We start from the raw sequence: 15,078 nt of genomic DNA, 5'->3' as shown, positions 1-15,078 counted from the left end.
AAAATGAAGTTATGAAAATTGCAGGAAATGGATGGACCTGGAAAGGATTATACTAAGTGAGGTAACCCAAGCCCAGAAAGCCAAGTGCTGCATGTTCTCCTTTGTATGTGGATCCTAGCTACAGATGATTGGATTCCTCTGTAAGTAGGAAGAAAACTCAGAAGCAAAGTCCAGTAAGCTAGAAAAGAGATATAAAGGGAAGAGAAAGGAAGTTAGCGGGTACTTAATAGGATGTTATGGTACATATATAAGTAGAAGAATGGATTAATGGGGGTTAAAAGGCCCAAATTGAGGTCAGGAGAAGAGATTGAGTAAAGGAAAGGTGGAAGGAGGGCTAGTCTAAGAGAATATAAATAAATCATATAGAAATCTACTTTTTTGGACAATGGAACACTCAGTAGGCATAGATTGTTGCTAGAAAATTTTCAGTGCCAGGGATGGGATACCTTCCAGTGGGTTGTTGGCCATGGAGGTCCCTGATGCCCCCAAAACATTATAAACCATTTCCAAGGTCCTTGGTTTCCCACCAGGAATAGACAGTAAGTAATATTGAAGACTCCACATACTTGGGCTACAAGGCCACTGAGAAATCTTGCTGGAACTGAGCTGATAAACTCTTCCATGTAGACCAGCTGACAGAAAGCTGGAAGAAGCCATTCTGCATGCAGTTCAATGGGAGAAAGAGAAATGACCAGTGAAGATACTCAACAGTGGACACTGCGAGCCTTATATTTTGCTAGCCAGGCCAAATGAGCCAACGGGAGCAATAGTGGCATGTCTGCCAATGGTGGAAACCAACTGCCCTCTAATTGGAGTGGAGGCCTGCTCCATGAGAGGGAATACATGCCTGATATTGAAAACTTAAAACAGGGATAGTCATGAGCCCTAGGGGTGTAATTTCTGCTGCTGACTGGCTAAATGTATATACTATGCTTATCAAACTGTCCAGTAATCACTTCTCTTAATGTTCATACCTATATATTGATGCTACTCTGACTTTTGGTAGAGAACCTTCTCTTTTCAGATGGCAGTGACCTTGGGATGACTCAGAAGGCATCATGGTGCTGGAAACAAGTGATAGGAGTGCTTCGTACTGCAATATCTCTAACACAGCTTCCAAGGATCAGGGTCTATTGCAGAAGAGGTAGTGGAAAGAATGTAAGAGCCAAAGAAAGGGTAGGACTCCTTACAATGTTCTCCCACCAGACACAAAGTGGCCTGGATATCCATGACCTCACAGTGCCTGACACTACCTACACAAGGAGGAAAAGATCATGACATCAAAATACAAGAGAGACTTATTGAGAGGGGGAGGGGATATGATGGAGAATGGAATTTCAAAGGGAAAAGTGGAGGGGTGAGGGAGGGTATTACTATGGTATATTTTTTATAATTTTTTTTATAAGTTGTTAATAAAAAAATTTGAAAAAAATCAAAAAAAATCTGGGACACAAAAAAAGCAGTGGTAAGGGGAAAATTCATAGGACTAAAAGCCTTCATAACAAAGGCAGATCTCACATTAATAACCTAGCCATACATCTAAAGGTATTGGAAAAACAAGAACCATCCAGCCCTAAGAGTTCTGGATGGAAAGAAATAATTAAGATCAGAGAAGAAATTAATGAATTGGAAACTAAGAGAACAATTTTTAAAATTGATGAATCAAAGAGTTGGTTCTTTGGAAAAATTAACAAGATTGACAAACCCCTGCACAATTTGATCAGTGGGAAAAAAAAGAGAAGTCTCAAATTACCAAAATTAGAAATGAAAAGGGAGAGGTCAAAACAGGCATCAATGAAATTAGTAGAATCATTGGGACAGATTTCCATAATCTTTATTCCACAAAATTGAATAACCCACAAGAAATGAAAGAATTCATACACATATACCACCTACCAACGCTAAATCCAGAGTAAATAAATCTCCTAAACAAACCTATTGCATCCATTAAGACTGAAAATGTCATTTAAAAAGTCTCCCCAAAAGGAAAAGCACATGACCTGATGGATTCTCAGTTGAATTTAGCTAATTCTTCATCAAATAACTGAAACCACTTTTTTCTCAAGGCATTTCACGTAATCAGAGAACAGGGAATGCTCCCCAACTCCTTCTATAAAGCTAGTATCATCCTAATACCAAACCCAGACGGAGATACTACAAGAAAATTATAGACCTATAACCCTGGTGAACCTAGCAAAAATCCAGAACAAAATCCTTTCAAATCAAATTGAACAACACATCAACAGTATTCTCCACTTCAATCAAGCAGACTTCATGCCAGGGATGCAGGGATGGTTCAACTTATGGAAATCAATTAATGTAATATACCACATAAATAATCTTAAACACAAAAACTACATTGATCATTTCAATTATTGCAAAGAAGGCCTATGACAAAATATAACACCACTTCATGATAAAAACACTGGAGAGACTAGGAAAGGAGGGATTTTATCTCAACATAATAAAGACTATAAACAAAGCACCTAAAGTCCAAAATATACTTAATGGGGAAAGACTCAAGAAGTTCCCATTAAGTTTGGGAATAAGGCAGGGGTTCCCACTCTCACCACTTGGTTTTCAACATAGAATTCAAAGTCCTAGCCTTAGCAATAAGACATGAGAAAGAAATTAAAGGTGTCACAGATTGGAAAGGAAGAAATCAATTTAGTCCTATTTGCAGATGACATGATTCTACATGTAAGTGACCTGAAACTCTCTATCTCAAAACTTCTGAAAGTGATTTATCCTGTCAGCAAAGTGGCAGGATACAAAATCAACACACAAAAATCAGTAGTCTTCCTATATGCAGAAGACAAAAACACATAGAAAAAGAAGTCAGTGATACTGTCCCTTTTTCAAAAGCTCCCCCACAAAAAAATCAAATATCTTGAAATTACACCAAGGAAGTGAAAGACCTATATAAAGAAATGAAGCCAGGCATGGTGGCACACTCCTTTAATCCCAGCACTTGGGAGGCAGAGGTAGGAGGACTGCCATGAGTTCGAGACCACCTGGAGACTACATAGTGAATTCCAGGTCAGCCTGGGCTAGAGTGAGACCCTACCTCAAAAAAAAAAAAACAAAAAAAACAAAACACTCAAGAAAGAAATCAAGGAAGTTCATGAGAAGATAGAAGGGACTTCTATACTCCAGGATAGGTAAAATTAATATGGTGAAAACTGCAATTCTACCAAAAGCAATATATAGATTTGATTCAATACCAATAAAAATCCCAGGAGCATTCTTTGCAGAAATAGAAAAAATAACCTCAATGTTCATATGGCATGGCAGAATGTCCCAGATATCCTAAAATATCCTCAGCAAAAGAAACATCTCTGTAGGTATCACCATACCTGATCTAAAACTACACTACAAAGCCATCCTAACAAAAATAGCATGGCACTGGCATTTAAACAGACGTATAGAACAATGGAACAGAATTGAAGACCCAGCCCTTAGTTTAAGTAACTAGAGCTACTTGATCATTGATAAAGTAGTTAACAACATGCTTTGGAGAAAAAGATGGCATCTTCAACAAATGGTGCTGGACAAATTGCATAACCACAAATTGAATAATGAAACTAGATCCATTACTTTCACCATGCACAAAGTCAACTCCAAATGGATTAAGACCTCATTATTACACTTGAAACACTTAAACTACTGGATGAAAAAAATAGGGGAAATGCTCCACAATATAGGAATAAGGAAAGACTTCCTGAGCCATATCTCAGTAGCCCAGGAAATTAAACAATCACTCTACCAATGAGACCTCATGTAGCTAAAAAGCTTTTGTACAGAGAAACATACCATAAATGGAGCCAATAGACTACCTACAGAATGGGAGAGAATATTTTCCAGCTATACCACTGACATAGACCTGATATATAAAATCTACAAAGAAATCAAAAACTAAGCAATATGAAGAAACCAAACAATTAAAAACTTAAAAAAGGGAGGGTACAGAACACTGAATAGGGAATTCTGAAAGGAAGAAATACAAGTGTATAATATACACCTAAGAAAATATTCAACATCCTTAACCATCAAGGAAATGCTAATGAAAACAGCTATGTCATTCCAGAATGGATGGCAATCATTAAAAAATCAAGTGACAATAAATATCGATGGGGATGTGGGAAATTAGGAACCCTCACTCACTGTTTCTGGGAGTGCAAACTTGTACAACCATTATGTAAATCAATATGGAGACTCCTGGAAAAGATTAAAATAGAGCTACCAATTGACCCAGCCATTCCTCTACTGGGAATCTACCTGTGAAGGCTCCATTGCAGAGATATTTTCTCAACCATGTTTACAGCTGTTCAATTAACAATAGCTAGAGACTGACATAAACTCAGATTTCTATCATTTGACATGTGGATAATGAAGATGTGGTACATATGCACAATGGAAGTAAGAAATACACTAATCAGTAAGAAAAAATGATATAATAAAATTTGTAGGAAAGTGGAAGGACTTAGAAGAGATCATATTCATGAACTCACACAAGCACCAAAATACAAATTCCACATGTTCTCCCTCATCTGTGGTTCCTGACATGAACAATTTGAGTTGCAAGCATATCTGACAAGCAACTTGAGGGACAGATAAGAATGGAAGGGCTTGGAGGGAATGGAACAGGAGAGTGGGGGGAGATATACAGAAAACCTAATCTATAATTAATTGGTACCATAAAGCCTTCCACCTGGATAGCAGCCTAAAAGACATAACCATTAATAGGATTATGGAGGGATCATCTGGTAAGAAGTGCCATGGAGAGGGTAGGATGAAGCCTAACCCTAAAATATTTGGCCATGGCTTGTAACTTCCTAGTATCAGAAATTGGTTGCAAACCACATTGAGCTGTTGATTGAAGATATTTATGAGGTCACCAAAACAAGATAGACTCTGTCAAAGTGTTTGATTACCCCACCTCAGGTGAAAGATAAGGACCTATTGCTGAAGACACTTCATGCTGCTGATGCAGAACATTGAGAGATCAGATTGGATTTCAGAAGGAAGCAAGTTCCTGATGGCTAGCAGTCACAAGTGCTAGAAAGTGCTACATGAGCTGATGGAGAAAATGGCCAACAACATTGTGAGCAAGCAGGGGACCCTCCTATATGAAAACAAGCATCCTGACAAGACTTTCACACTTGTGCAATAGTGGTACATAGCCTAGGTAGGTAACCAATGGCTCTCTTATTGGCTCAGAGATCCACTCAGTGGAAGGAACCCATAACTGGAACCCATAGTGGGAACCAAGTTCAAATCCTATGGAGAGCAAGATTATGGACTCTAGTGAGAAACTCCCACTACTCTTTGGACAAAAGTGAGGCTATACCCATCAACATCTCTCTAAATAGCAGTGTTATCCCCTTTAACCTATCCTGATCTCACTCTCTGGAAGAATTTATTTTTCTTTTTCAGAAACAGTGATAACCAAGGTCATGCAAAATATATCAAGAAGATAAGAATAGATTGCTGAGGGCTGGACAGATGGCTTAGTAGTTAAGGTACTTGCCTAAGAAGCCTAAGGACCCAGGTTCAACTCTCCAGAACCCATGTAAGCCAGATGCACAGGTGATTCATGCACACAGGTCACACATTAGCACAGGTGGTTGCAGTGGCTAGAAGCCCTAGTGTGCCAATTCTCTCTGTGTGTCTCTAGCTCCCTCCCTCCCTTTCTCTCATAAAAAAGGATAGCTGACTCCCTGTCAGGAGATGAACCACCCCATCACAGTAGCTAAGGGCCCAGGTGAAACCACAGAGGAATTGGCAAAATGTGCAAGAGTTCTGCTTTCATGCTGAACCTGACAACCAGCACCAGGATAATAGAAACAGACACTTAGAATACTCTAAGTGCACCAAAGCAGAAATTCAGAAGATGCTGAGGGCTAAATATTAAAGGAGACTTAAAGCACACCTACTAAGGCTCAGGGAAGTTTGCAAAAGAGGGGGCCTAAATGATGCAAGAGCAACAGGGTAGGAGGGAATATCCAGAGCCATTACCTGCCCCCTCCATGACTGATTTCTGCTTTCACAACTTTTTAAAAATTATTTGTTTATTTATTTATTTGAGAGCAACAGACACAGAGAGAAAGACAGATAGAGGGAGAGAGAGAGAATGGGCGCGCCAGGGCTTCCAGCCTCTGCAAACGAACTCCAGACGCGTGCGCCCCCTTGTGCATCTGGCTAACGTGGGACCTGGGAAACCGAGCCTCCAACCGGGGTCCTAAGGCTTCACAGGCAAGCGCTTAACCGCTAAGCCATCTCTCCAGCCCATGCTTTCACAATTCTTAACCCATAACTTCATGGTGAATACCAGTAATCCCACTAAGGAGGGTTCTATGTGGAGTGGGGGTAGGGAGGAGGGAAATGATGGTCTCAACCCATGACGTGTCCATAACAAAGTTTCTACTTAATAAAAAAAAAGAAAGAAAAAAAGAAGACAAAGCTCAGTGAACATTGCAAGATTTGATGGCCATATATGGATTTTCTGGAGAAGAGTGATTCAATATCAGATAAATAAATGTGCACAATATGGTATTAATTAGAGAATTCTTAGCCTGTGGATAAGATCCTTAGTGGCTACAGCTAACTGAAACCAAACCATTGTACCATTGTGGCTATAAAAGGATTAACCTCTTGCAGACCTGAACAAATATCTGAGCAGGACAGAAATATGATTTTTTTTTCAAGATAGGGTCTCATTCTAGTCCTGGCTGACCTGAAATTTTGCTATGTATTCTCAGGGTGGCCTTGCACTCACAGTAATCCTCCTACCTCTGCCTCCTGAGTGCTGGGATTAAAGGTGTGCACCTCCATGTCCAGAAAAAATCCTACACTTATGAATGAAGTAGATGCAAAGAAGAACTGCATATAACTCTAAGAAAAATCAGTGACATGCCGTGTGGATTGGTTTATTATGCTTAAATAGAGTATTCTGCATCAAAGCCATACTGTAGAATAGTGTCTGGTTTATCTGTTACTGGACAATTTGAATTTCTTAAGGTTATCTTTTCATAAAACAAGGATTTTGTTAGCCTTCTATTAACTATACCTATATATTATAAACATAAAAAAGACACACTCATAAAGTTGTTGCACATTAAGTTATTTTTAAAGGAACAAGGTAATTGAAAAAAAGTGAAAGATCTCTTAAGATGGGTTAGTGGAATTTCACAATACAACTTGAGATAATCCTTCTAACCCTGGCCTGTTTCCCCAGCATCAGAATCAGGCATAATCACAAAAGAACTCATGGTCTTTCCCCATACATGCCTCTGCTTTATATGTTGCATATTACCTCATCCTCACTCCTTGACTGACCATTCCTTGTTGACCTACATCAATGATCACTCTTCAGAACTTCCTGTCAAAACTGGTTCTTAATAAATTTTGTCTAACCACTATATTCTCTCTCAAATAATTACTCTGATTACATTTAAATCCATTTAAATAAGCATTAGGAGCATAGGGAAGGAAGACAGTTCTGGTGCAATGTGAGTTGGCTTAAAACAAATAAATATGGGTTCGTATTAATTTTATTTTTTGCTGCGCTGGACCAAACCCAGGTCCTCATATAACCTAGAAAAGAGCTTGATCACTATCAGTGCCTACAATTAATAGAAAATTTAAAGTAACCATTGGAGAAGAACATGCCAATCATCATCACCATCACCATAATCGTTACTGTGTTAGGCATTTCCCATTTTGGTGACAAAATAACTGAATAAAATCTACTGGAAAGGGAGTGTTTACTTTGAGGTTTCAGTCTAGGATCACTTGGTTCTTCTGCTTCTGGACCCATGGTAAGACAGAGTCTCATGGTGGAAGCATGTGGTGGAGAGATGTCCTGATGGTGGACAAGAGGTAGAAATAGAGACAAAAGTGGCAGGAGACAAGATATAGTCTTCAAGGGCATGCCCTCAAGAGCTCACTCCCTTCAAGTAGGTCCTACCACCTAAGTAATCATCAGCTCTTAGTGGTCTATCAGATTATGAGCAATCTATGAACTAATCCATTGAGGTCAGAGCCTCTCCAGTGAACACTACTGCTTAAGCAATATATAAGCCTGTAGGGGATAGTCTATATCTGGACAATAATAGTCGTCTTCACAGATAATAGATAGTGCATGTTTCTTATAACAAAAACACTTTGCTAAGCTCAACTCCATTTTAATGGAAAAGGATTGATACACTGAGGCTGTGTTTGCAGCCACTGTGCTGTACGATGAAATATGAGTCAATTGAACAAAGAATAGCAGAAGGTTTTAAGAAAAGCCACAGATTGTTATGACTAAACACTAAGCAAAGTACCTAGTTTCTGAAGAGACAGAATCAGAGTAAATTATGGAAGGCTTTTAATTCTTTCTCCAAATCGACTTTTATAGGAGTTATTCTGTGGATAGTAAGAGCTACAAAGGCATTTGAATAAATGAGTAGTATAAAATAAAATCTCCTTTTATGTAGATGAGTGACTCTTGCTAACTTTATGAAACAACCACATTTCTATCTTTCATAGTGTATAGACTCAGCTTCCTCTAATTGTTGGATGTATTTATAAGCTGTATCTTTTTAAATATAATTTTTAAAGATATTTTATTTTTAGTTATTTATTTGAGAGAGAGTAAAAGAACAGAGGGGGGAGGGAGAGATAAGAGAGAGAATAGGTATACAAGGGCTTCCAGCCTCTGCAAATAAGACTCTAAACACATGAACCACACTGTAATCTGGCTTACGTAGGTCCTGGGGAATCAAATCTGAGTCCTTTGGCTGTGCAGGTAAGTGCCTTAACCGCTAAGCTATCTCTCCAGCCCACAAGCTGCATCTTTACTAGGTAGACACAATGTGGAGTAAGTTTTCTCTGAATAAATTTTTCATTTCCATTTCAGGCAGGGTGCAATTAGCTAGTAAAGCAACATAGAAAAGGACTTAGAAAGAACAAGCAGGGATGTGTCAATTTTGTATATGAACTGAGTTTAATTCCCTTTCATGAGAGAAATGGAAGAGGTAACAGTTGCTCACACTTTTCAATTGTTCCCATAATGAAACAATAAGCATATTAAACAAACTTAGTGAGGCCATGAACAAGTGGCTGGATGAAGTGGAAAAGAATCTTCAGAAAGAACATACAATGGAATTTAAAGTACAGCTGAATGAAGAAAACCCACAAAAAGAGCTCAAAGTATGACTGAAGGAAATGCAAGCAAATTAACAACAACAACAACAATTCAATAGATGCCTCAATGAAATGGAAGAGAACCAACAAAGAGTTCTCAATAGACACCTCAATATAATTGAAGACAATAAAAATAACTTAGCAGATGGATAAATAAAGTGGAGGAAAATCAACAACAACAAAATCAACTGAATGATCAGTGAAGTAAGCTCAGCGAGGACATGATCAAATGTAGGAATAAAATCCAAGAGTCAACAAGAAAGTCAAATCAGGCAAGGAGAATGAAATTCAATAAAGAGATGGAGGGCTGGAGAGATGGCTTATCAGTTAAGCACTTGCCTGTAAAGCCTAAGGATCCGTTTTGAAGCTTGATTCCCAGGACCCATGTTAGCTGGGTGCAAAAGGGGGCGCATGCATCTGGAGTTTGTTTGCAGTGGCTGGAGGCCCTGGTGCACCCATTCTCTCCCTCTCTCTCTCTCTCTCTTGATCTGCCTCTTTCTGTCTGTCTGTTGCTCTCAAATAAATAAATAAAAATAAACAAAAAAAATTTAAAAGGGAGATGATAAAGAAAAACAAAAAATGAAATAACTCTTTTAAAAGGCTCCCAAGAAAGCTTCAGCAACATAATAAATCATGCACAGAACAAAATATCAGAACTTGAGGACAATACAGAGGAAATGGAGTGGGAGTCCAAACATAATGACAAGTTCAAAAAGCAGTGCACAGAATATGATGGACATGTGGGACAAATTTAAAAAACCAAATATCTGTCTCACGAAGGGGAAAAATACAAGCTAAAGGCATAAAGAATATCTTCAATAAAATTATGGAAGAAAATTGTCCTAATCCCACAAAAGAGAGACCTATTCAGATACAGAGAGCTCACAGAACACTGAACAGTAAAATCAAAGAAGAGATTTTCCATGTCACATTCTAGTTAAAACTCTAAACACTGAAAACAAAGAAAGAGTACTAAAGTCTTCAAAAAGAAAAAGAGCTTATTACATACAAATGTAAGCTCATCAGAATTGACTTTTATTTTTTCAATGGAAACTCTAAAGGCCAGAAGGGCTTGGGATGAATTATTTCAAATTTTTTAAAGACCATGGCTGGCAACCCAAATTACCATACCCAGCAAATTATCCCTCACAATAGATAAAGGACAACTTTCCATGATTATGAATATATGAGAATGAAACAAATTCTACAGAGAATACTGCAGGAAATACTCTACAAAGAGACAAAAATCATACTCAAAAGACCACAAGAGGCAAAAAGTAATAACCAAATCTAGAACAGACATAAAAACATACAGTGTTTAAGAAAATACCATATTCCACAAAACTTCCAATATGTCAGAGATTAACTCAAACCTTATAGACATAACTCTGAATTTTTTTTTTATTTTTGAGAGAGAAAGAGAAGAAGGGTGGGGTGGGGGAGAGAGAGAGAATAGGCACACCAGGGCCCTCTGCCACTGCAAATGAATCCCAGATGTTTGTGCCCCTTTGTGTGCATGTGCAACATGACACACTTGTGTTACTGCATCTGGCTTACATGGGACCTGGAAAATCAAAGATAAGTTCTTAGGCTTCACAGGCAAGCACCTTAACCACTAAACCATCTCTCCAACCCATAATTCTGAATATTACTTGGCTCAGCTCCCTAATCAAAAGTCACAGGTTAGCAGGCTGGACCAGAAAAATGGATTTATCCATTTACTTTCTACAAGAAATCCACCTTACCATCAAAGACACATGTCCTTGGGGTGAAAGGATGGAAAATAATTTTCTAAGTCAATAGAAAAAGAAACAAATAAGTGTAGTTCTACTAAACATCTGATAAAATAGACTTTAAAACAAAAGTAATCAAAATAAATTATAAGGCCACTTGTTACTCATCAAGGAAACAATCCAACAAGGAGACATTAATTATAATCATAAACATATATGCACCAAACACAGGTACACCAAATTTTATAAAGCAAAACTTTCTAGACAATAAACCAGAAATAAATCCCAATACAATACAATCCCAGCACAAGTAGGAGACTTTAACACCCCACTATGATCAATAGACAGGTCATCCAAGCAGAAAATTAACAGAAATAATAGCACTAAGTGACATCATAGATCAATTGGACTTAACAGACATCTTCAGAACATTCCACCTTAACAATACAGAATATACATTCTTCTTAGCAGCTCATGGAACCTTATCTAAATAGGTCATATTCAGGGTAGGACATAAAGCATGTCTCCACAAATTCAGGAAAATTGTCATAACTTTTTGTTATTATATCCAACAAAATGCAATACAATTGGAAATCAGTAAGAAGAGAAACAACAAAAAAATACACCAGCTCTTGGCAACTAAATAACTTTCTATTAAGCAATGAATGGATAATTAAAGAAATCAAAAAGGAAATCTATAAACTCCTAAAACTGAATGCTAAGCAAAACACAACATATCAAAACTCATGGGACACAGTCAAAGCAGTTCTAAGAGTGTCTAATGTAGCACTAAATGCCTATATTACAAACACACAGAAAGCTCAGGTTAATGACTTAACTGTCCACCTGAGGACACTGGAAAAACAAGAACTGTTCAAATCCTGAAGGAAAGAATTTATCAAGATCAGAGTGGAAATCAGTGAATTAAAATTAGGAAAACAATGTTTAAAATTGATGATATTAAGACCTGGTTCTTCAAAGAAAACAAACAAGATTGATAAACCCATGACCAAATTGATCAAAGGAAACAAAGAAAGCAGTCAAGTCAACAAGATTAGAAGTGAAAATGCAGATGTTATAATGAATGCCAATGAAACTGGGAGTATTATCAGGGACTATTTCAAAAACTTGTATTTCACAAAATTAGAAAATCAGGAATATCAATTTCTCGACTAATGTCACCTACCGAAACTGAACCCACAAGAGACTGATTATCTGAATAAAGCTATAACATCAAACAAGATTGAAAATGTAACTAAATGTCTCCTAAGAACAATAATAAAAAGTCTAGTCTCAGTTGGGTTCACTGCCATGTTCTACCAAACCTTTCTTGAATAACTGAAGTTATTATTTCTCAACTTATTCCACACAACTGAAAAGGAGAAAATGTTCTCTGACTCCTATGAAGCTAGGATTACCTAATACTTAAACCAAAGACACAAGAAAAGACAATTATAGACCAATATTCCTGATGAATTTAGATATGAAAATTCTCAATAAAATTCTTGCAAACCAAACTCAAAAACACATAAAAACAAAATTCAAAAACACATAAAAAACACATATCACCCACCTCGATAAGTAGATTTTATTACAGGGATGCCTGGTTAATTCACCATACAAAATTGATATATGAAATATATCACGTAAACATATAACATATCACATAAACATACCAAGACAGTAATCACATGATCATTTTAATTGATGCAGAAAAGCATTCAACAAAATACAACATTCCTTCATGATTAAAATGCTAGAGAGACTAGGAATGGAGGGCTCATATCTTGACATAATAAGGACTATATATAACAGACCTACGGCCCATATCATTGTAAATGGGTAAAGACTCAAAGCTTTCCCATTAAAGTTGGGAAAAAGACAGGGATACCCACTCTCACCACTGCTTTTCAACATAGAACTTAAAGTCTTACCTGAAGCCATAAGGCAAGAGAGAGAACTAAAAAGGATACAAATCAGAAAGGAAGAAGTCAAGCTATCCCTACTTGCAGTTGACATAATTCTTTACATTAGTGATCCAAAAGACTCTGCCAAAAACTCCTAGAAGTGATATATACTTTCCGTAAAGTGGCAAGATAAAATCAACACAAAAAATCAGAGTCCGTTGTATATACCAATGACCAACATATAGAGAAAGAAATCAATGAAGCGGTACCATTTACAATAGCCACCAAAAAATTAAATATCTTGGAATATCCCTAATCAAGAAAATGAAAGACTTATACAATGAAAACAAATGTTTTGAAGAAAGAAATGGAAGAAAATATGAGATGATGCAAAAACCACCCATGCTCAGGAATTAGAAGAATTAATATTATTAAAATGACCATCCTATCAAAAGTAATATACAGATTCAATGTAATTCCAATAAAAATGACAGCACCATTCTTCACAGAATTTTTAAAAAACTGTGTCAAAATTTATATAGATACACAAAAGGCCTCAGATAGCCACACATATCCTCAGCAAAAAGAATATCACTAGTAACATCATCAAACCTGATTCAAGACATGCTACAAAGCCATAGTTAAAAACAAAACCAAAACAACAACAGCAAAAAGCCAGCTTCTTCCTGACACAAACCATGCACATCGATCAATGGAATTAAACAGGATACAGATATATGTGCCTCCAACTTTGACAAAGGGGTTAGAAAAAATGTACACTGCAGTAGACAGCATTTTCAACAAATGGTGCTGGAAAGACTGGATAGCCACATGGAGAAGAATGAACCTGGACCCTCTTCTCTCACCCTGTACAAAAATCAACTTCAAAAGGATCAAGGACCTCAATATACCTGAAACTCTAAACTAACTGGAAGAAAAAATATACAGAATACTCCAATATACAAGCACAGGGAAGGACTTCTTGAATAAGACTCCAGTGGCCCAGCGGTTAGATACTCAACCACTAGAATCCCATGAAACTCAAAAGTTATTGTATAGCTAAGCAAACCATCTAACAGAGCCAATAGACAATCTACAGAATGGCAGAAAAATCTTTGCCAGTTATATAACTGATACATCTGACAGAGATCTAATATTTAGAATTTATAAAGAACTCAGAAAACTAAGCAATAAAAAAATCAAGCAACCCACCAAAAAAACTGGGAAGGGAATTGAACAGAGTGCTCTCAAAGGAAGAAATTCAAATCACTAATAAAACCCTAAAGAGTTGTTCAACATCTGTAGCAAATAGGAACACACAAACTAAAATGACTTTGAGATTCAATCTAACCCAGTCAGAATGGCAATCATCAAAAAATCAAATGAGGGCTGGAGAGATGGCTGAGCAGGTAAGGTGCTGTAATTTCTTTCTGGCTGTTATCTGCATAGGCTGAGTGCCACTATTGCACATGTGTATACCTATGTGTAGTTGGTCGATTTTGTACCCACCCAGCAGAATCTCCTGCTTGTACACAATGTAGATGGCCATTTTCTTTCTTTCTTTTTTTTTTAATTTGATTTATTAGTTTTCTTTTCATCAAATACAGGCAGTTTGGTACCATTGTTTAGGCTCATCTATGATCTACCCCCTCCCATTAGACCCTCCTTGTTGATGTAAATGGGTCATGCATTGTGGAGTTAGTCCCCAGTTATTGGTATGCTAAATGCCTCTGCAAATCATGACCCAACATGTGACTCTGACATTCTTTCTGCACCCTCTTCTGCAAAATTTCCCTGAGCCATGTTGGGTTCATTTTTGGTCTGCTTCAGTGCTTAGGTGTTGGGGGCCTCTGAGTCTCTGGCTCTCTGATTTGGTAGGAGTTGATTTTTCTCTGCGTTGGTCTCCTTCCCCTTTGTGCTGGTATCCGGTTCACAGGAAAACATAGATGGCCACTTTCCCCCAGTAGATTCAGCACTATGAGGGCTAGCCATCAGGGAGGTGGCTTGCTGCTAAATTCCAGTGTGATCTCTCAATGTCCTGTGTTCTTAGTTTGTGGTGTCATTAGCAAAGGTCTTACCTTTTAGCTTTGGTGGGTAATCAAGTGCTTTGAGAAGCCTGCCTCATTTTGGAGACCTCATAGATCTCTCTGACCTCACTGTGTTGTATAATCCATTTCTGACATTAGGAATTGCAAACCAGAGCCATCGTTTAGGATTAGGCTTCCTCCACCCTCTCCAGGGCCCTTCTG

This window comes from Jaculus jaculus, chromosome 15 (genome assembly GCF_020740685.1).
Source record: "Jaculus jaculus isolate mJacJac1 chromosome 15, mJacJac1.mat.Y.cur, whole genome shotgun sequence".
Taxonomy (NCBI): domain Eukaryota; kingdom Metazoa; phylum Chordata; class Mammalia; order Rodentia; family Dipodidae; genus Jaculus; species Jaculus jaculus.
Note: the sequence above shows the minus strand (reverse complement) of the source record.